Source organism: Chiloscyllium plagiosum, unplaced genomic scaffold, assembly GCF_037043375.1.
Source record: "Chiloscyllium plagiosum isolate Xiang-an unplaced genomic scaffold, Cpla_swu_hap1 HiC_scaffold_4, whole genome shotgun sequence".
In the NCBI taxonomy this organism is placed as follows: domain Eukaryota; kingdom Metazoa; phylum Chordata; class Chondrichthyes; order Orectolobiformes; family Hemiscylliidae; genus Chiloscyllium; species Chiloscyllium plagiosum.
Genome location: NW_028270142.1, coordinates 3,643,848 through 3,667,410, shown reverse-complemented (window position 1 = coordinate 3,667,410; position 23,563 = coordinate 3,643,848). Strand labels below are relative to the sequence as shown.

Sequence of the window (23,563 nt, the reverse complement as noted above, 5' to 3'; positions counted from 1 at the left end):
ATCAGCGTTTTGTATAGTTGCAGCATGTTATTGTGGCTCCGGTACCCAATTCCTCTACCAATGAAACCTAACACACTGTATGCCTTCTTAACAGCACTATCCACATGGGTGGCAACTTTCAGGGATCTATGTACATGGACTCCAAGATCCCTCTACACATCCACACTACCAAGAATCTTTCCATTGACTCAGTACTCTGCTTTCCTGTTATTTTTCCCAAAGTGCATCACCTCACATTTAGCTGCATTGAACTCCATTTGCCACCTCTCAGCCCAATTCTGCAGTTTATCCAAGTCCCCCTGCAACCTGTGACATTGTTCCACACTGTCCACTACTCCACCGACTTTAGTGTCGTCTGCAAATTTACTAATCCAACCACCTATGCCTGCGTCTAAGTCATTTATAAAAATGACAAACAGCACTGGTCCCAAAATAGATCCTTGTGGCACACCACTAGTAACCAGACTCCAGGCTGAATATTTTCCATCAACTACTACTCGCTGCTTTCTTTCAGAAAGCCAGTTTCTAATCCAAACTGTTAAATCACCCTTAATCCCATGCCTCTGCATTTTCTCCATCAGCCTACCATGTGGAACCTTATCAAAGACTTTACTGAAGTCCATGTACACCATGTCAACTGCCCTACCCTCATCTACATGCTTGGTCACCTTCTCAAAAAACTCAATGAGGTTTGTCAGACATGACCTGCCCTTGACGAAACCATATTGATGATCTGAAATCAAATTGTTGCTTGCTGGATGATTATAAATCTTATCGCTTATAATCCTTTCCAAAACCTTTCCTACAACAGAAGTAAGGCTCACTGGTCTATAATTACCTGGGTCATCTCCATTGCCCTTCTTGAACAATGGCACAACATTTGCAATCCTCCAGTCCTCAGGTACTAAACATGTAGACAATGATGACTCAAATATCAAAGCCAAAGGCTCTGCTATCTCCTCCTAGCTTCCTAGAGAATCCTCGGATAAATCCTATCTTGCCCAGGGGACTTGTCTACTTTCATTCCTTCTAGAATTGATAACACCTGTGCGTAACTAACCTCGATGCCTCGATCCTTTCTAGTCTAATATCCCGTACCTCATTTTTCTCCTCTACAATATTCTCCTTTTCCTGAGTGAAAACCGATGAGAAATGTTCGTTTAGCACCTCTCCAATCTCTACAGGGTCCACACTCAACTTTCCACTTCTGTCTTTGACTGGCCCTATTCCTACCCTAATCATCCTTTTATTCCTCACATACCGATCGAAAGCTTTAGGGATCTCCTTTATTCTATTTGCTAAAGACAGTTCGTGTCCTCTCTTTGCTCTTCTTAACTCTCTCATTAAATCCTTCCGAGCTGATCTGTAACTCTCCGTCGCCTCACCTGTACCATCTTGCCTCATCAACACATAAGCCTCCTTCTTCTTCTGAACAAGTGATAAGGTTCCCTTACCTTATCACTTCCTCCCTGCCTGACAGGAACATACCTATCAAGGACACGTCATATCTGTTCAATGAGGCGTTCGACAAGGTTCCCCATGGAGACTGGTTAGCTAGGTTAGATCTTATGGAGTACAGGGAGAACTAGCCATTTGAATACAGAACTGGCTCAAAGGCAGAAGACAGAGGGTTGTGGTGGAGGGTTGTTTTTCAGACTGGAGGCCTGTGACCAGTGGAGTGCCACAAGGATCGGTGCTGGGTCCTCTACTTTTTGTCATTTACATAAATGATTTGGATGTGAGCATAAGAGGTACAGTTAGTAAGTTTGCAGATGACACCAAAATTGGAGGTGTAGTGGACAGCGAAGAGGGTTACCTCAGATTACAACAGGATCTGGACCAGATGGGCCAATGGGCTGAGAAGTGGCAGATGGAGTTTAATTCAGATAAATGCGAGGTGCTGCATTTTGGGAAAGCAAATCTTAGCAGGACTTATACACTTAATGGTAAGGTCCTAGGGAGTGTTGCTGAACAAAGAGACCTTGGAATGCAGGTTCATAGCTCCTTGAAAGTGGAGTCGCAGGTAGATAGGATAGTGAAGAAGGCATTTGGTATGCTTTCCTTCATCGGTCAGAGTATTGAGTACAGGAGTTGGGAGGTCATGTTACAGCTGTACAGGACATTGGTTAGGCCACTGTTGGAATATTGCATGCAATTCTGGTCTCCTTCCTATTGGAAAGATGTTGTGAAACTTGAAAGGGTTCAGAAAAGATTTACAAGGATGTTACCAGGGTTGGAGGATTTGAGCTACAGGGAGAGGCTGAATAGACTGGGGCGGTTTTCCCTGGAGCATCGGAGGCTGAGGGGTGACCTTCTAGAGGTTTACAAAATTATGAGGGGGATGGATAGGATAAGTAGACACAATATTTTCCCTGGGGTCTAGCAGTCCAGAACTAGAGGGCATAGGTTTAGGGTGAGAGGGAAAAGATATAGAAGAGAACTAAGAGGCAACTTGTTCACACAGAGAGTGGTATGTGTATGGAATGAGCTGCCAGAGGAAGTGGTGGAGGCTGGTACAATTGCAACATTTAAAAGGTATCTGGATGGGTATATGAATAAGAAGGGTTTAGAGGGATTTGGGCCGGGTGCTGGCAGGTGGGACTAGATTGGGTTGGGATATCTGGTCGGCATGGATGGGTTGGACCGAAGGGTCTGTTTCCGTGCTGTATAAGACTCTATGACTCTATCTGGGATGAAGCGGCCTGCTGGATTAGCACCACCATCACCATCTTCAAATTTCACTCCATCCATCACTGGCATAAGGTGGCAGCTGGCAGTGCCATCTACATAATGTAGCAACTGACCAAGGCTCCTTCAACACCACCTTCCAACTCACAACCTGTACCATTTTGAAGACAAGGGCAGCAGCTACATGGGAACACCACAACCTCCAAGCTCCCTTCCAAAGCATATACCATCCTGACTTAGAAGTATTCATAATGCATTCATAATATTCATAAATATTCATAAAGCATTCATAGAATCCCTGCCCAACAAGTCCACACTGACCCTCTGATGAGTAATCCACCCAGAACCATTCCCCTACCCTATTATTCTATATTTACCCCTGACAAATGCACCTAACCTACACATCCCTGATAACTATGGGCAATTTAACATAGCCAATTCACCTAACCTGCACGTATCGTGGATTGTGGGAGGAAACCAGAGCACCTTGGAGGAAACCAACCCAAAATATATCTCTGTTCCTTTACGTTTGTTGGGTCAAAATCCCAGAACTACCTCCCTAACCGTATAGTGGGTCTACTCACAGCACATGGACTACTGAGGTTCACAAAGACAGCTCACCATCACCTTCTCAAGGGCAATAAATGCTAATCCAGCCAGTGGTGCCACATCCATGAATGAAGAAAGAAAATTGGCCCATTGAGCATTTACAGCTTTTCTGTTTAGTTTCAGATTGATGTTGAAGTGGTGTGCTAATTTTTCAGGTCAGTCTAAAACATCATTTTATGGGAGAGAACAGGACTTTGGGTGTCCCCTGAGAAAGTCTATCCTACCCTGAATGTCCCTTATTACATTGTGAGAAGCCACACAAAGTATCCTCTGCTTTTACCCAGAAACCAACAGATGGCCAGGATCTCTCTGATCTCTGGATCAGTGGTGCTGGCTGTGCTCTTCCAGCACCACTGATCCAGAATCTGGTTTCCAGCATCTGCAGTCATTGTTTTTATCTCTCTGATCTCTGCCTACTGGCAGCTATTCATCCTTGGCCTTTCGAAATAGCTAAATTCAAACTGTAAAACATGGAATAATTGAGGACAACATTGGTTAGAGAACAGAAGAGTACATGTGCAGGCCAGAGCTAGCTGATAGATGGAAAGTTGCAGCATGTAACCAACTGCACTGGGATGGTTTGTTCAGAAATAACTGAACCAGTTTACAGAGGCTGGTTCCATTATTCATGGATAACATCAGCATAACACAGTGGCACAAACATGACATTAAAGGGAAGAGGAAAGCAAAGTCCTGCTGATAATTGAAAACTGTAACTCAAAACAGAAAAGCTGAACAAACCAAACAGGTCAAGCAGAATCCATGTCAGGGTAATTGGCCTTTCCTGTCCACTGGTCGATTTTACTGATGCACAGCTTTCCGAATGGAGAGAAGGGGGAGGGGAAAATCACCAACAGGCACGAAAGGAAATAGAATGACCTGTGAGGCGCTTGGGTACAGGACACAAGGTGATTAAATCGCAGACATGATACAAGTGAGAGACAAAGGCAGGTTAAACCTGAGCAAGCATCAAACAGAGCAAGGGTTTACACAACCGGAATTTTTGTCTCAACAGATCATTTTCACCTTTTTTTGTTTCAACAACAGAAGGAAGGTTTTGTAGGGAGAAATTGTGCTCGCTTGAGGCTGTGCACTTTTAAAATGTTCAATAGTGAATTGTAAAAAATACCCTGCTGAGGAATATTCAATAAAAAAATAGATTTGGCATATCAAAGCTTTACATTGGCAAAGTTTCAAAGGAACATTAGCATTTTGTTCAGCTCTCTACACAACTATTCTTCCCAACTCCCGCCTTGGAGATTGCTTTCCAGATAGCTCTGAATTGATAAACTTCAGCATGACTGAAAGAGGTCGAGCTGGCCTATACAGCTCGATCCGTCAGTGCCCTTCCGGCCCTTATACTCCCAGATTGTTTGGCACAGCCTCTGGCTTTGCAGGGGATTCCTACTGTACATATGTCATCTATTCACTGACACCAAAAATAGATGTGAGAGCTGAGGTTAGACAGAGAGGTAGTAGATGTCTCACCCTGCAGACGTACAACTGTATATTTCAGTGTTCCTGGCAGGGGGAGAAGCGTACACCGTTCTCTGCCTGGGCAAAAGTGAGGCCTGCAGATGCTGGAAACCAGAGTTTATATCAGAGTGATGTTGGAAAAGCACAGCAGGTCAGGCAGCTTCCGAGGAGCAGGAAAATCAGCGTTTCAGGCAAAAGCATTTCATCAGGAATAAAGCTATTCCTGATAAAGGGCTTTTGCCCGAAACGTTGATTTTTCTGCTCCTTAGAAGCTGCCTGACCCACCGTTCCCTGCCTGTCTATATATCCCTTTACCTGTCGGCAGAAAAGCAACCTTAAATATTCAGCTCAGATGTTAGATTTTGTGCAGAGATGGATCTCGTGAACTGATTTTAAGCACACCGTCTGAACATGTGCAGTATGCCTAATTTCACAGGATACATCCTCAAGTCAGAGAGATGTGCAGAACAGAAACAGCCCTTCAGAGCTGAAAATGCGTTGCTGGAAAAGCGCAGCAGATCAGGCAGCATCCAAGGAGCAGGAGAATCGACGTTTCGGGCATGACCCCTTTTTCCAGCAACACATTTTCAGCTCTAATCTCCAGCATGTGCAGTCCTCACTTTCACCTATTTATAAATGTCTGTTTAAAGTTTGCATATCGGGCTCATGCCCGAAACGTCGATTCTCCTCCTTGGATGCTGCCTGACCTGCTGCGCTTTTCCAGCAACACATTTTCAGCTCTGATCTCCAGCATCTGCAGTCCTCACTTTCTCCTAGAAACAGCCCTTCAGTCCAACCTATCCATGCCGACCAGATATCCCAACCCAATCTAGTCCCTTTCGCTTGCACTTGGCCCATATCCCTCTAAAAGGTAAAAACAATGACTGCAGATGCTGGAAACCAGATTCTGGATTGGTGGTGCTGGAAGAGCACAGCATGAACTGCTGTGCTCTTCCAGCACCACCAATCCAGAACCATATCCCTCTAAACCCTTCCTATTCATATACCCATCCAGATTATTTTTAAATATTGTAATTGTACCAGCCTCCACCACATTCTCTGGCAGCTCATTCCATACACGTACCACTCTCTGTGTGAAAAAGTTGCCCCTTAGGTCTCTTTTATATCTTTCCCCTCTCACCTTAACCCTATGCCCTTTAGTTTCAGTCTTCCTACCCTGGGGAAATGACCTTGACTATTCACCCTATCCATGACCCTCTTGATTTAGTCATCTATATAATTAAAATGTATTTCCTATCATAGTGTATCCTTTAAGTAATTTTGCATGATGACAGGACAAATTTCAAAAGCTTTATTTTAGCAAAATTAATGATACAGCAGTGAAGTGGGCTATTTGGCCCATCTTGTCCAAGCCGACTCAAAGACACCCAGATTGCCCTTCTAATTCCGCATGGTGGCTCAGTGGTTAGCACTGTTGCCTCGCAGCTCCAGGGTCCCAAGTTCGATTCCAGCGTTGGGCGACTGTGTGGAGTTTGCACATTCTCCCCGTATCTGTGTGCGTTTCCCCCAGGTGCTCTGGTTTCCTCCCACAGTCACAAAGATGGTGGGCCAGGTGAATTGGCTGTAGTGTTAGGTACATTAGGTAGAGGGGAATGGGTCTGGGTGGGTTACCCTTTGGAGGGTCAGTGTTGACTGGTTGGGCCGAAGGGCCTGTTTCCACACTGTTGGGAATCGAATTGAATCTAATCTAATATTGCTGCAGACAGCTCATAACCCTGCAGCTTCCAGCACTTAAGATGCACATCCAGGCAGTTTGTTTCAAAGCTCAGTGTCTCTGTCTCCACCAGCAACTCAGCCAACAAATTCCAGACACCCATCACCCCTTGAGCGAAAAGCTTATTCCTCATGGCCCCTCTAATCCTTCTGCCAATGGGTTTGAACTGAGTTCTCATTAATTTCTTGATCTTTTTGAAGCAGAGATGTTTTGTTTGTATGTTCTTCACAACAAGCAAGCAAAATGAAAACCAGAAATGATCTAAATATTTACCTGCTGCAATATTTGTTTTGTTTTCAATTAATAGCCATAAACTTCCACAAATTTCAAAATGAAGTTAGGCATAGAGAGAGGGAGTTGGTGAAAATTAGAATGTGGGCGTGGAGGTAGACAGATTAAAAATTATTTGTTAGTTTACTTGTGAAAAACAGAATTCAAATTTTAATTTTGAATTGCCTCTCAAATTGAACAAAGAATTACAGATGTTGAAAATCTGAAACAAAAGCAGAAAGTGCTGGAGAAACTCAGTAAGTCTGGCAGGGTCAGTGGAGAGAGAAAACCAGAGTTAACATTTTGAGTCCAGTGACCCTTCTTCAGACCAGGCTCAAAATGTTAGCTCTATTTTCTTTCCACAGTTGCTGGTTTCGGTTCATTAATTTGCATTTGCAGAGTTGTATTTGCAGATACATTCAATCTTGTTCAAAAAGCACACAATCTGCAGGCAGTCAATCCATCCGATCCTGCCCCACTAGCTATCTAGAAGGAACAGCGCTCCGAAAGCTTGTACTTCCAAGTAAACCTGTTGGACTGTAACCTGGTGTTGTATGATTTTTAATTAAGAAAGAGAAGCAAATTCTGTTTAATGGAAAATGGCTGTATTCATTGCAGGGCTGTTCCATTCCTAACAGAACATTAAGGCAATTTTTGCTTCTGATTCAGGGATGACAGTCACACCACTGATATCTTCAGAGCAATGGAGACTGGGATGGATGCAGGGAAATGGGAAACTTGCTCACTCCTCCTAGCTGTACTCATTGATCTGTAATCAACAATCTGTAATCACTGTCTAGATTAGAGTGGTGCTGGCAAAGCACAGCAGATCAGACAGCATCGGAGGAGCAGGAAAATCGATGTTTCGGGTATACGCCCTTTGGCTTTTGCCCAAAATGTCGATTCCCCTGCTCCTCGGATGCTGCCTGACCTGCTGCGCTTTTCCAGCACCACTCTAATCTAGACTCTGATTTCCAGCATCTGCAGTCCTCACTTTTGTTGAATCAAACTGAATGACCAGTCCAGCATGGACAGCTGGAGGAGGAAGACCAATGCTGGCCTAGCAACTTGGTTGAAGTTACCTTGATGTAAATTTCATATAGTTTCCAAAATTATCCCACCTGGTTTTGGATATTAGAAACAAATCAAAGTTTCTTTATCCACTTGGAGCAAGTTTTGTCACTAACTATATCTTAACTTCATCTGAAGAATATAAGAGTCTTGCTCCGAGGTACAACACTGGAAGACATTTGCTAAAATGCAAACTATTTTGTTTCTGCCCTACATCCTAGACTCACATCAATGATTGCCATATGTTATTGAGGAGCCTGCTACCTAGTCCTGCCTCTCCAGCATCTTGCCCAGTGACGCAGTTGGGGCTACTGTGTTGAACGTTTTTAAGGTAAAGATAGATGGATTTCTGAACGGTAAAGACATTAAGGGTTATGGTGAGCTGGCGGGTGGGTGAAGCTGAGTCCACAACAAGATCAGCCATGATCTTATTGAATGGTGGAGCAGGCTCGAAGGGTCAGATGGTCTACTCCTGCTCCTATTTGTTAGAGTTTTATGAATTAAACACTGTGTGTGTGTGCTTTAAATACATTTCTCCCCGTGCAGGCAAAGCCATCAGCAAGGTTGGTGGACCATCAAAATACAGCCGTTGTATCTCCGTGTCATCCTGCTCTCTGCCCTGGAAGTGTTACCCACGTGATTAGCTACAGTGCTTCGGGCCTCAGGGCTTTTTGCCTATTCTTGGGAACCTTTGGTCAGAAATCCCGGGAAGTAGAGGCAGGAGCCAAGGAATACCCCAGAAGCAGCATTAATACCCTTCTATACCAACTGGAGGGAACAGAATTTTTTAAAAAATCCTTGGAGAAGGAGACACAGATCTCGAATAACAGGCCTTTGTTCCCTTTCTCTGACCTTGGCAACCAAAGAATAGACTTTTCCTGGGGGCTAAAGGTCAAGAAGATCAGCCTTGTGTTTTCCCGCATGCTGAAATGATCATTGTTTTATAAATAGAAAATAATAATGAACAAGCTTTGAGTGTGTGAAGGACTTAGATGATGTCATAAACCTCAAGAGTAAAGCTTATTATTGTCATCTGAACTCTGAGATTAGATTACAGTGTTAGTTACTCTCTGGTTCATGTTCATTTTTAGACTTTTTTTATCTTTGGTCTTTTGATTCCACAGCGGGACCACATTTTTCTTTTTTCAGCCTGACATCATAAGTTCACAATAGGCGCCTTGTGATGGTAACAAAAGGTTGTTAAAGATCTTTATGTTGACGAAGAGGGCTCTCATCAGTCAGTCTGCGTTCTTACACAGTACATCATAATATAGGTGCTCTGGAGCAGGAACAAATGTTAAATGTTTAGTAAATTCAATTAGGGAGGATGATGTCACACCCCAGTGCGGGGTGGGGGTAAGGATGAGGTTGTGTAACACCAGCTGCAGACTGTGTGGACTTGTTACTCACTTCTTTCTTAAGGTTTTCTTTGTTAATATTGTCTTTCCTGATAAGTGAACCTAATAACTTTCTTTGTGCTGACTAAAACGTGAAGATCTGTTCAGCTCTGAGCAGCTTGGTGCATTCTCAGCGTTGACAGCTGACTGTTGTTTCACTGCGTTTCACCCTCCCACTGTTCCTGAGCATGCCACCTTACCGTTTCTCAACTTGTCCTTCAGTTACCTTGAGAGAAAGTGAGGTCTGCAGATGCTGGAGATCAGAGCTGAAAATGTGTTGCTGGAAAAGCGCAGCAGGTCAGGCAGCATCCAAGGAACAGGAGAATCGACGTTTCGGGCATAAGCCCTTCTTCCCCGAAACTTCGATTCTCCTGTTCCTTGGATGCTGCCTGACCTGCTGCGCTTTTCCAGCAACACATTTTCAGCTCTTCAGTTACCTTGGGCCATCGTTCTTCCTACTACAGCCACTCCCCCTCGCTGAAGCCATGTGGAAGGAATGTTTAACAGATTTATACATCGCCTTTACCTCCTGCATCTGAATAGCAAATCAGTCTGTATATTTTACATCATTAACTCGATAAGAAATAGGAACAGGAGGAGGCTGTTCAGCCCCTCAAACCTGCTCCAGTGTTCAATAAGATCATGAATGATCCAACATTTCTCACCTCCACTTTCTCACGTTATCCCCATAATCCTTGATTCCCTGACTGATCAAGAATCTGTCTCAGCCTTAAATATACACAAGATCTCTGCTCCCATTGTTCTCTGAGTTCCAAAAACTCGCAACCCTCTCAGAGAAGAAATTCCACTTCATCTCAGTCTTAAACCAGTGTCCTTTTATTCTGAGACCGTGCCCTCTGGTTCCAGACTCCCCCATGAGGGGAAACACTCTCTCAGCATTGACCTTATCAAACCATTCAGCCATAGAGTTAGAGAGTCATACAGGAGAACAGACCCTTCGGTCCAACCTGTCCATGCCGACCAAATATCCCAATCCAATCTAGTCCCACCTGCCTGCTCCAGGCCCATATCCCTCCAAACCTTTCCTATTCGTGTATCCATCCAAATGTCTTTTAATTGTGCCTATATCCACCACTTCCTCTGGAAGTTCATTGCACATGGGAACCACCCCCTATACCAAAGATTTGCCCCTTATGTCTTTTTTAAATCTCTCTCCTGTCACCTTAAAGATGTGTCCCCTAGTCTTGAAATTCCTCATCCGAGGGAAAAAACAACTACCATTAACCCTATCTATATGCCTCATGACTTTATAAACTTCGATGTTTGTAAAATCATGAGGGACATGGATAGGGTGAATAGCCAAGGTCTTTTCCCCAGGGTGCGAGAGTCCCAAACTAGAGGGCATAGGTTTTGGGTGAGAGGGGACAGATTTAAAAGGGACCTAAGGGGCAACATTTTCACGTAGAGGGTGGTACATGTATGCAATGAGTTGCCAGAGGAAGTGGTGGAGGCTGGTACAATTAAAAGCTATCTGGGATGGGTATATGAATAGGAAGGGATTAGAGGGATATGGGCCAAATGCTGTCAAATGGGACTAGATTAATTTAGGAAATCTGGTCAGCATGGACAAGTTAGATTGAAGGGCCTGTTTCTGTACAGTACATCAACATGACACTATAAGGTCTTTTCTCAAATTTCTAAACTCCAGTGAACAACTCCCAACCTATCCAGCCTTTCTTTATAACTCAAACTTTCCATACCCAGCAACATCCTGGTAAATCTCTTCTGAACCCTCTTCAGCTTCATAATATCCTTCCTGAACCTGGTCGACCAGAACTGGACACAGTGTTCCAGAAGAGACCTCACCAATGTCCTGTACAACCTCAACATAACACTCCAACTCCTCTGCAAAGGACTGAACAAAGGCAAGTGTGCCATATGCCTTTTTAACCAGCCTGTCTGTATGTGAAGCAAACTTCAAAGAATTATGTGCCTGAACTCCTAGGTCGCTCTGTTCTACAAAACTACTAAAGGCCCTACCATTAATTGTATAAGTTCTACCCTTAGAACATAGAACATTAAAACACAGTACAGGCTCTTCAGTCCTCGATGCTGCGCCGACCTGTGAAAACAATCTGATGCCCATCGAACCTAAACCGTTCCATTATTATCCATATGTACGTCCAATGCCCTTAACATCGGAGAGTCTACTACTGTTGCAGGCAGGTCGTTCCACATCCCTATTAGTCTCTAAATGAAGAAACTATCCCCGACATCTGTCCTATATCTATCACCCCTCAATTTAAAGCTAATGTCCCCTCGTATTAGCCTTCACCATCCGAGGAAAAAGGCTCTCACTGTCCACCTTATCTAACCCTCCGATTGTCTTATACATCGCGATTAAGTCACCTCTCAACCTTCTTCTTTACAATAAAAGCAGCCTCGGTTCCCTCATCTTTCTCTCGTAAGACCTTCCCTCCATACCCAGCACCATCCTAGTAAATCTCCTCTGAACCCTTTCCAAAGGTTCCACATCCTTCCTATAATGCGGTGACCAGAACTGCGTGTAATACTCCAGGTGCGGCCACACCAGTGTCTTGTACAGCTGAAGCATGACCTCATGGCTCAAACTCAACCCCCTACCAATAACCACCAACACACCATATGCCTTCTTAACAACCCTATCAATCTGGGTGGCAACTTTCAGGGATTTATGCACCTGGACACAGATCTATGTTCATCTACACTGCCAAGAATTTCACCATGACCCTAGTACTCTGCATTCCTGTTATTTCTTCTAAAGTGAACTACCGCACACTTTTCCACATTAAACTCCATTTGCCACCTCTCAGCCCAGCTCTGCATTTTATCTATGTCCCTCTGTAACCCACAACATCCTTCAGCACTATCCACAACTCTGCATCCCTTACTGTCACCCGCAAATTTACTAACCCATCCTTCTACTCCAACATCCAGGTCATTTGTAAAAATGACCAACAGCAATGGCCCCAAAACAGATCCTTGTGGTTTCACCACTGGTAACTGAGCTCCAGGATGAACATTTCCCATCAACCACCACCCTCTGTCTTCTTTCAGCTAGCCACTTTCTGCTCCAAATCGCTAAATCACCTTCAATCCTAAAACTCCGTATTTTGTGCAATAGCCTACAGTGCGGAACCTTATCAAATGCCTTGCTGAAGTTCACATACACCACGTCAACCACCTTACCTTCATCCACCTGTTTTGTCACCTTCTCGAAGAACTCAATAAGATTAGTGAGGCATGACCTACCTTTTCATAAAACTGTGTTGACTATCCCTAATCAAACTGTTCCTTTTATAAATAGAATTATAAATCCTATCTCTTATAACCTTTTCCAACACCTTACCCACAACTGAAGTAAGGCTTACTGGTTGTCCTGACTCGCCTTCTTAAACAAGGGGCAACATTTGCTATCCTCCAGTCTTCTGGCACTACTCAATAATAATGATATAAAGATCAAAGCCAAAAGCTCTGCAATCTCCTCCCTGGCTTCCCGAAGAATCCGAGGATAAATCCCATCCAGCCCAGGGATTGTTGTACCAAAATGCAATACCTCGCATTTATCCAGATTGAACTCTATCTACCATTTTTCAGCCCATGACCCATTTGATCAAGGTCTCTTCATGATTTTAGGGAACTTTTTTCACTATCTACCGTGCCACCAATTTTGGTGTTGTCTGAAAAATGACAAATCATGCCTTCTGCATTCTCATCCAAGTCATTTATATAAATGATAAACAAAAGTGGATCCAGAACCAATCCCTGTGGAGCACTGCTGCTCGGAGGCCTCCAGCCCGAAAAACAGCCCTCCACCATTACTCTGTCTTTTGCTGTTAAGCTAATTATGTGACAAGTTGACAAGCTCACGCTGAATCCCATGTGACCTAACTTTGCTAATTAGTCCACCGTGCGGAACATGGTTGAAATCTTTACTAAAATGCAAGCTTTAAAAATCCTGTAGGTTTCAGTGAGATCACCTCTCATTTGTCTCAGCTCTAATAAGTAGGGACCCATGGCATGTCAGAGATGCTTGTGCAGGTTAGATTCACATTGCCTATTTATTCATTTAAACATGTTCTTCCTATAGATCAACTTGCAGAGGTCAATAAAATGAATTTGAGTCAGAGAGTAGTGGATTCCAGGTTTGAGTGTCTTCCGTATTGGATAGCTGATCCCAGAGTTGTTCACCAGATTGGACTATCCCTGCAGAGGTGGGCATTATGAGAATAAACAGGAGTGATGTTTCGGATTGCCCTCTGACTGCATGCTGTTAGCAGCGGTTGGTTTGTCATATTCCACAATGGTCCAATTTCCTCGTGATACTTCCGCTAAGCTACAAGGAATGGCGAGTTAGACTGATGAAGGGTCACTGGACCCAGAATGTTAACTCTGCTTTCTCTTCCCAGATGCTGCTGAGTTTCTCCAGCAATTTCCATTTGTGTTTCTATTTTCAGCTCCACAATTTTTTGGGTTTTTTTTTGTTATGGCAATTTAGATAATGCACAGAAGGTCAACCTGCATTTGTGCCATTCCTCTGATAACAACCTCACCAATGTTGCTGGAATTCTAAAACTGCTCTCAATATATTACAGGCCTCAGAAATGAGCAGAATATCAAAGAAAAGCAGTGGGATGTGCCCGGTTTGCAGAGGCATGCAGCTTCCCCCTACATTCATGTAGCTGCAGCTCCTACTTGAATTAAGCATGAACATCATCTGAAAATTGAAATCTTTGCATAATCAATTTGTTCTTCAGGCTTTGCAGTGGCTTTATCGTTGATCTTTAAAGGAATCAATACAGGCCATGGTGATGCAAACAGATGAGTAGTTTTACCTCGTATTAATATAATCCCAAAGGAGCATTTGCATCCCCCATTCCTGAACTCTAATCTACCTATCCCCTGTCCCCATGTCTCCATCATGTCTGCAGTACTGTGACTCATGGGATTGTCAGTTCAGGCACCTCTGTATCAAAGATGTTGGCGCTTCAAGTCGATAGTGCCTACTAACAGGTGCAAAAGATGAGAGAGGATTACAACCTATGGCGATTTTGCCCTCAGGCATTATTGCAAAAAATCAACACACTGACAAAACCAATTGGGAGTCCTGAAGCAACTAGCGACTTCAAATTCTGGCAGGGATTGGATGGCCAAACCTATACTTGCTGAGATGGATCACGGATTCAAAACCTCTCTCTGAAGGTGATCGCAAAGACTCCAACATTGTCTTTTGCCCTCAGATAGTGAGCGCTGTTGTCATTGAGAATAAGGATGTTCATGATGTTTTATGTCTCAGGTTGTTTTGCCAATCAGCATTTACAATGGATTGTAACAGGAGGACAGAGCTTTAACCTCATCCTCTGGCAGTCCAATCCCTCAGTTCTATCTTTTGTGGGCTGCTTCATTAGTTTAGTATGCATGTAGTCTGACTGTGTCACTCCATCAAGATGGCGCCCATCCTGAGGCCTTGACAATGCTGCTGTTGTATACTTCGGATTGAACCTGGTTTGGTCCCAGGCTGGACGGTAATGCTAGAGTCAGGAATATGCCAGGCCATGAGGTGACAGATTGTGCTGGAATACAGTTCTGCTGCTGCTGACATACTGCACATTATGGATGCCTAACCTGAGCTATTGGGTCTGTCCTAACTCTATTCCATTTAGCACCGTGGTAATGCCACACATCCTGACAGAGTGTGTCCTATTAACTTCCACAGTATAGTGGCCACTCATACCAACACCTGCCAAAGACAGATGCACCTGAGGATGAACAGGTTTGTTTCCTCATGTTGATTGGTCACTGTCTGCCACAGGCCTATTCTCTTGATATATATCCTTAAGATTTTAGCCAGCTTGCTCAGTAAGGATGTTATCTTCGAGGAGAAAGTGAGGTCTGCAGATGCTGGAGATCAAAGTTGAGACTTTATTGCTGGAACAGCACAGCAGGTCAGGCAGCATCCAGGGAACAGGAGATTCGACGTTTCGGGCACATGCCCTTCTTCAGGAATGAGCAGAGAGTGTTCAGCAGGAGAAGATAAAAGGTAGGGAGGAGGGACTTGGAGGAGGGGCGTTGGAAATGTGATAGGTGGAAAGAGGTCAAGGTGAGGGTGATAGGTCGGAGTAGGATGGAGGCGGAGAGGTCAAGAAGAAGACTGCAGGTCAGGAAGGCGGTGCCGGGCTGGAAGGATCCGGCTGAGACAAGGTGGGGGGAGGGGGGATGAAGACTGGGAACCCTCCAACCGCAGGGGATGAACTTGGACTTCACCAGTTTCTTCATCCCCCCTCCCCCCACCTTGTCTCAGCCGGATCCTTCCAGCCCGGCACCGCCTTCCTGACCTGCAGTCTTCTTCTTGACCTCTCCGCCTCCATCCTACTCCGACCTATCACCCTCACCTTGACCTCTTTCCACCTATCACATTTCCAACTCCCCTCCTCCAAGTCCCTCCTCCCTACCTTTTATCTTCTCCTGCTGAACACTCTCTGCTCATTCCTGAAGAAGGGCATGTGCCCGAAACGTCGAATCTCCTGTTCCCTGGATGCTGCCTGACCTGCTGTGCTGTTCCAGCAATAAAGTCTCAACAGTAAGGATGTTACCATCACTCTGCATGACGTTCATCAAAGTGACGCTGTACATGGAGGCATACTGATTCATCAGCTGAGGCAAGAGAAAGATGCCAATCACCAGGATACTTCTTTGCTCCGATTTGTCCTGCTGCTAAGAGACTGTGTGGGGTCCAGAGGAATCCCAAGTGTGCCACCATCCCTGGCTTGTATGTCCTACCAACAGGACAGCACATAGACATGGATGGTGAACAAGGTATCTGAAAGTTTAGATTCTGTGGACTGTGGCAGGGAATTAAACTGTCTATTGGAACATTCTTCCAGATATTAGCAAGGGCTTTGCAGCACTGTTTGAGCTTTATTGCTCCCATATCTGGTTCTAGGTTGATGCTGGGGCTTGTGTTTGTTTCTACTCTTAGTATAAAGGGAAACTCGCCAGAGTCCCAAGCTCTCATTACAGAGCGGGGGATATGGGACCAGCAGCAGTTTAACCCAAGGATCATCACACCTCAGGCAAGGGGAGAGATTACAAAGGAGAGTCCTTCAGAGTAAGCCCAGCCAGTGCAGAAATTGCACCCACACTGTTGGTATCAGTCTGCACATCCCAAACCAGCTGCCATGCCAACTGAGCTAACAATGTCCTGTTACCATTGACGCTCTGTCACCTGTAACAGTGCTGTGGTCTGGCCACTGGGTGGTACTGTGGTGCAGATTTGTCAACCTTCCTGCAAACCTGTCTTTCACCAGCGTTTCTCTCAGCACCTTTCACTTTAAATTTGTAAAAAAATTAATTAAACAGAAATTAAAACTCTGAAAATACAAATTTCACAGCATTACAGTTACATTTATTGGGAATCACTTTGTGTCTTTTAATGCCTTTATTTAAAGTTTGTATCTGAGATCCTTAGCCTGTGGACTTTGGTAAAATACATAGTTGAAGGAATTTCAAATCATAACCATTCATGTGGTTCATAACCAGACAACTGAGCATGTGCACTTTCCTAACTTTACCCATGAGTAATTTATCCACTAGCAGGAGTTGAACAGTAAAAGGGTAAGTCCCTCAACCGCCGGGGAACTGAGTTATTTCCCTGTTTCAGCATGACTTTGAACAAAACAGGAGATTACTTTTATCAGGCAGGTGGTGCATTTATGTAAATATATTGCAATGGTGCTTTTCCAAAATGAACTCCCCTCACTGAAGATACGTATGGGAATAATAATAGCTGCTCGTGTTTATTTAGAACATAGAACATAGAACATAGAAAAATACAGCGCAGTACAGGCCCTTTGGCCCTCGATGTTGCGCCGTTCCAAGCCCACCTAACCTACACTAGCCCGCTATCCTCCATATGCCTATCCAATGCCCGTTTAAATGCCCATAATGAGGGAGAGTCCACCACTGCTACTGGCAGGGCATTCCATGAACTCACGACTCGCTGAGTAAAGAACCTACCCCTAACATCTGTCCTATACCTACCCCTCCCTTAATTTAAAGCTATGCCCCCTTGTAATAGCTGACTCCATATGTGGAAAAAGGTTCTCATGGTCACCATTTTGAGTGATGGTTAGGAATCAGAATAGGGTACGTTATCAACCGGACAATGTGAGAGAAAATTTGACAAAAATCTTTGGCAAAAACCAAGTTAGTTCTTTAGCAAGCAAATTATCCTTTTTATTTATCTGTTCATAAGTTGTTGGTGAGATCAGTCTTCACTGAGTCTGTCAGAATATTCCAGAGGGCAGTTGGTAGTCGTGTGGGTCCTTCAGCCGTGTGTATGCCAGAGGAGGAAGGACTGGGTTCTGAGGAAGAGTCACTCTGATTTCTCTCCACAGATGCTGCCAGACCTGCTGAGCATTTCCAGGAATTTCTGTTTTTTTAGGCAAGACTGGATTCTTTTGTTTGTTCACCATTTTAATTTCATTGTGTCAATCACCATGTTGGATTTAAATCTATTGGCCCAGGAATTAGTTTGCACCATAACTGGAGCATACCCCAGCCACAATTACACAGTAGGTTAGTGGTAAGACCTTGGAAATCTGGTGTGCCAGCCTTGCCAGTATCCAGACTAGACAGGCGAGAGGTGGAAAGGTGTTCCTGATAGTAGGGGAGGCCAGAACCAGGGGTCTTAGTTTAAGGTGAAGGGGCAAACCATTTCAGAGTGAGATGAGGAAAAATGTCTTCATCCAGAAAGTGGGGAGCCAGTGGAATTCTCTACCACAGGAAGTGGTTAAGGCCAAAACATTGTGTGTCTTCAAGAAGGAGGTAGGTGTAGCTCTTGTGGCTAAAGGGATGAGGCGATATTGGGGGGGAGGGAAGGATTGGGGAATTGAACTCTATGATCAGCCATGATCATTATTGAATGGTGGAGCAGACTCAAGGGGCTGAATGGCCTACTGCTGCACCTACCTTCTATGTTTCATGTTTCTATTGGTCAATTAAGGACTTGAGGTAGGTCACAGAATAAAAAAGTCATCAGAATGGCTGGGGTCAACAGTAACTGACAGCACCCTAGGGTTTGAATGTGGAATCCAGAGGAAAATAAGTGTGTATCGGGGTAATCTTGCGCTCCCCGCCCATGACTTTCCATCTCTCTTTTTTACATAGCAAACATTGACACGGAAATTCTCTTTAGCCAAAGCATAAAGGTCGGAACTGGCTAACAATGGGCAAGGTGATGTTGGGAGAATCTGACAGTGAACACGTGTAAGGCCAGTACCTGATCATTTGAAAGGCAGATTCCTGACCCCTCCTATTCCCCACTGTTACCCCAATATTCCCCAGTACAGCAACCCACACTGGGACCAAAGCAAATACATTGAGACCTGCTGAAACTGTGTAACTCCTGCCTCACATTCTCCAATCCTTACCTCGTGTTCATTCATGTGAAGTGAGTGTTTCCAATATGCCAGTAACCACTGACCGACATGGGAGCATGCATTCATAAACCCCCGTGGTTTTCTGGTACTTTGTTCGAGTTGTTGATCTCCATATAAAAGCCTAAATTATGACAATTGGGAAAGCAAAAAAATTGCAGATGCAAGAAATCATCCACAGATAAAGATACATATTGGGCTTACAACATTAGATTATCCACAGTATGGAAACAGGCCCTTCAGACCAACAAGTCCACACCAACCTTCCAAAGAGTAACCCACTCAGACCCCTTACCCTATATTTACCCTGACTAAGGCACCTAACACTGTGAGCAATTTAGCATGGCCAATTCACCTAACCTGCACATCTTTTAATTGTGGGAGGAAACCCATGAAGACACGGGGAGAATGTGCAAATTCCAGACAGACAGTCACCCGAGGCCAGAATCCAACCTGGCACCCTGGTGCTGTGAGGCAGCAGTGCTAACCACTGAGACAACAGTTTTTCTCTCTCCTGCCAGATGCTGTTAGACCTGGTGAGTGCACTTTCTGAGCTAGTAACAGGTTACCTATGGTTTTGAAATCAACTCAACCATCCGACTGCCGTCCGGACTGAACTCAGTTAATTAGCACACAGAATCAAACCCAGGACTTTGCAGTTAATGGGGCTTAATTTGAACTCTTCCACTAAGGCAAGATGGTATTAATTTTATTGAACAAAAAAACTGGGACAAAGCATCAGCTACCATACTGCTACCCATTTTCCACTTGAGATTTCCCAGGAATTCACCAAAGATTAGATTACTTACAGTGTGGAAACAGGCCCTTTGGCCCAACAAGTCCACACCGACCCGCCGAAGCGAAACCCACCCATGCCTCTACATTTACCCCTTACCTAACACTACGGGCAGTTTAGCATGGCCAATTCACCTGACCTGCACATCTTTGGACTGTGGGAGGAAACCGGAGCACCCGGAGGAAACCCACGCAGATACTGGGAGAATGTGCAAGCTCCACACAGTCAGTCGCCTGAGGCGGGAATTGAACCCGGGTCTCTGGCGCTGTGAGGCAGCAGTGCTAACCACTGTGCCACCGTGCCGCCCATCTTACACAGCACATTTCAAATCCACAAGCACTTCCATCTAGAAAGACAAGGGCAGCAGATAGATCAGAACATCACCTCTTGCATGTTCCCCTCCAATCTAACCCTTTCTCCTTCTCACCATCCTGATTTGGAAATATATCGCTGTTCCTTCACTATCACAGGGTCAGAATCCTGGAATTCCCTTCCTAAGGGCATTGTGGGTCAACAATGAACTGCAGTTGTTCAAGAAGGTGGCTCACCACCATATCTCAGGGGCAAATAGGGATGGGCAATAAATTTCAGGCGATCATTCCTGACGAAGGGCTTTTACCCGAAACGTCGATTTTCCTGCTCCTCGGATGCTGCCTGACCTGCTGTGCTTTTCCAGCACCACTCTAATCTAGATGGGCAATAAATGCTGACCCAGCCGGTGATACCCATGTCCAACCAAGTGAATAAACAAGAGACTTGACTGGCATTGTTAAAACTGACCATTTCAACACAGCAGCTGAAGTATCTTTCCCCATGAAGTCACTGTGTGGCTGAAAATGGGTGACAATTAAAATCAACTTTCTTTGTCAAAGGTTTGTTCAGATCAACACGGTAGTTCTCAGTGTCAGATATATTCCATCTGTGACATCATCCAGGATATTGCAATTCTGCTGAACTACAGGAAGGAATCAGTTAAATCCCTGAAGCTCAGAAGAAGTTGGCTGATGTGACAAGAGTGACCTCTGAGCTGGCTCTACCCTTGCGTACTGCTGCTGTCTTGCTGCTCATCTACATCCGTATTAATTATGGATGAGGCCTAACTACCTTGGGAAGATGAAAAAGAAATGAAATGGGTTCTAAAAATGTACAGTTCCTGATTAAGCCAGAGCAGAATAGGTCTTATGTTTCCTGCCACTTAATTTTTAAAAAGGGATGAGAGAAACTGGAAGTAACCAAGTATGTTGCTGTACATAATCCAGGATGAATAGATAAGGACATACTATGAGCTGAACAAAATAATATGGGTTGAGGGCTTATATGATTGCATTGGTGACGAAGCTGTTAGTATTCAGTTCTTTAACAAAATTAAATTCTTCTTTAAGATTAGCAAATAAGATTAGGTTTATATATATCACATGTTATAAGGTAGTAGCTGTGGATGACTGCACAAACCAAAAACCAAATCCACACATCCAAGGAACGCAGTAAACGTTTGCTGCTTTAATACACGGATCTTAAATTGTTGAGGTGACTCAGGGACCTGGGAGTTGAAGCAGTGACAACTCTAGGGGTGGGCCAGTGCTGGTGAACTCTTTAAAAAACTTTCTCCCCTAATTTGGTGCCTGACAGCTATCCAAAGGCAGAATCAATGGCACTACTGACACCGTGAAATGACTATCTCTCTATCTCTCTATCCATTCTTTCATTTACAGGATGCGGGCATTGCTGGCTCAGCCAGCAATTATTCCCTGTCCCTAATTGCCCTTAAGAAGGTCGTGGTGATGACCTAATATCGTTAACTGCTGCAGTCCATGTGCATTAGGAACATTCACATTGTACTTAAAAAGGCAATTTAGGACTTTGACCCAGAGACAGTAAAGGAACAATGATATTGTTCCATATTTGGATGCTGTGTGGAGGGAAACTTGCATCTGCCACCTTGGTCGTTTCTTGTCCTGTCTGTCCATTCTTGGTGGTCTTGGTTGTGAGTTTGGAAAATGCTATTGAAAGAGCCTGGGGGAGTTACTGCCGTGCTTCTTGTAGACTTTACTACAAGCTCTGCACCAGTGATGGAGGGAATAAATGCTTAAGGTGATGAATGGACTGTCAGTCAAGTGAGCTGGTGTGTCCTGGCTGGTGTTGACCCTCGTTAGCTTTGCTGGATCATACAGTCATATGAAGGAGGCCATTCAGCCCTTGAGCCTGCTGTACCATTCAATAAGGTTATGGCTGATCAGTTTGTGTTCTGAGTTCCACATTCCCACTGACCTGTGATAACCCCTCATTCCATTGCCTCAGAAGAGTTTATCTACTGCCACCTTAAAAATATTCAATGGTACTGTCTTCATGGCCTTCTGGGATTATATACTTCCACATAAGTGGGAGATATTCTATCACATTCCTGATATGTACCTTGTGGATGGTAACAGGCTTTATTTCGGGAGTCAGGATATGAGTTACTCACTGCAGGAATCCTGGCCTCTGACCTGGTCTTGTAGCCAAAGTATTTATATGGCTGGTCCATTTCCGTTTCCAGTCAATGCTGTTATAAAGTGGAGGTTGACGTCCCTCAGATAATTAAAACCGAAACACTCAGAGGGTAGCATCTCACTTCGTAATCTGATAAAGAACTGTGACAAGGGATATAACCTACTTTTAGGGTGGCACGGTGGCTCAGTGATTAGCACTGCTACCTCACAGCACCAGGGTCCCAGGTTTGATTCCAGCCTTGGGTGTCTGTCTGTGTGGAGTTTGCACATTCTCCCCGTGTCTGTGTGGGTTTCCTCCGGGTGCTCCGGTTTCCTCCCACAGGCCAAAGAGGTGCAGGTCAGGTGAATTGGCCATGCTAAATTGCCCGTAGTGTTAGGTTCGTTCGACAGAGGGGAGTGGGTTATTCATCGGAGGGCCAGTTTGAACTTGTTGGACTGAAGGGCCTGTTTCCACACTGTCGGGAATCTAATCTAACCTTTCACCCTCCTCCCCACCCCCCAATCTGTTAGAAAGAAGTGATGAAATGAAATCCTTTCACCTGCTCTACAGTTAACAATTAATTTATCTAACTTGAACAGTGAACAAATGATTAGAAATCCTAACCAACTGAACAATCCCTCTCAAAGTACTTACTCCCAAATAAAACAAAATTCTATGGTATACTGTTTCAATAACACAGTCCCACTTATATAAATCCAATTAATAAAAACAATAAATTAAAACTGAGTCTCTCAAAGGTCACACAGAATGGATGCTCCGGAACTTTCTGTACCTTTTTTCCATCGTTTTCCTCTGTCCCAATGCCTTCTCAGTCGGTTTCTGGTGTCAAGAATACTTGCTAAATGTGCCGTGTACCTTGTAGGGAGATGGTGCTTTTTAGAGAGGGTGGAGATCTCTTCTGAGAGCTCGGCATTTCCCTCTCAGGTGGGACTTCACTCTCACTCCTTCAGATGGCAGTTGGCTCTTCCCTCTCTGTCCAATTGCCTCTCTGTTATGTGCCTCCCCATGACACATCAAATTCTTATAATATGATTGGTTTCAGGTTGTCAACGCCAACAGATTTGAATATAATTGGTCCAAGTGCCTTTTTAAAATGTTTGGCTGAATTTAAACTGTTGCCACAACATTAAAACAAGGCTGCTGTTTAGCCTGCCTGCTGCAGACCCTTTGATATGCTTGTTTTAATTTTGAGGCTTGCAAGCTTCCACGCACAGATAAAGCACAACCTCTTAAAGGGCTGTCACAATGCTTTCCCCCATTTTACAATTTTACCAGTTTTACACACCAGCTTCAGGACAATGTTCACCCACGGGGTGTGAACGGTGCAGATTCAGAGCTAGTGTTTATTATCATGGGTCCCACCTACAATTCTCACTTGTTTGGCATGATCATGCTTACATTTTTGTAAAGTGACTGTTATCTTTAATCATTTTAATCGTTTATCAGTCCAGCCTGGATCTTGTTCCATTCTTGCTGCATACTGTCAGGGACTGCATCAGTATCTGAGGAGTCATGAACAATATTGAATCTTGTGCATTGATCAGCTGACATCCCCACTTTGGACATTTAAATGAAAATGGTTGGACCTGGGAAA

The 23,563-nt window shown here is 44.3% G+C and overlaps 1 long non-coding RNA gene across 1 annotated transcript in view; it reads right to left on the bottom strand.

Moving 5' to 3' along the window:
* The window catches only part of LOC148150068 (uncharacterized), an 89,524-nt gene extending 66,666 nt beyond the window's left edge, over nt 1–22,858 (bottom strand). The window contains exons 1-2 of the long non-coding RNA XR_015756811.1: nt 22,742–22,858; nt 18,678–18,807 (exon numbers count right to left, since the gene is read on the bottom strand). This is a non-coding gene — a long non-coding RNA (uncharacterized LOC148150068). The remainder of the gene's footprint in view (nt 1–18,677; nt 18,808–22,741) is intronic.
* Between the last annotated feature and the right edge of the window lie 705 nt (nt 22,859–23,563).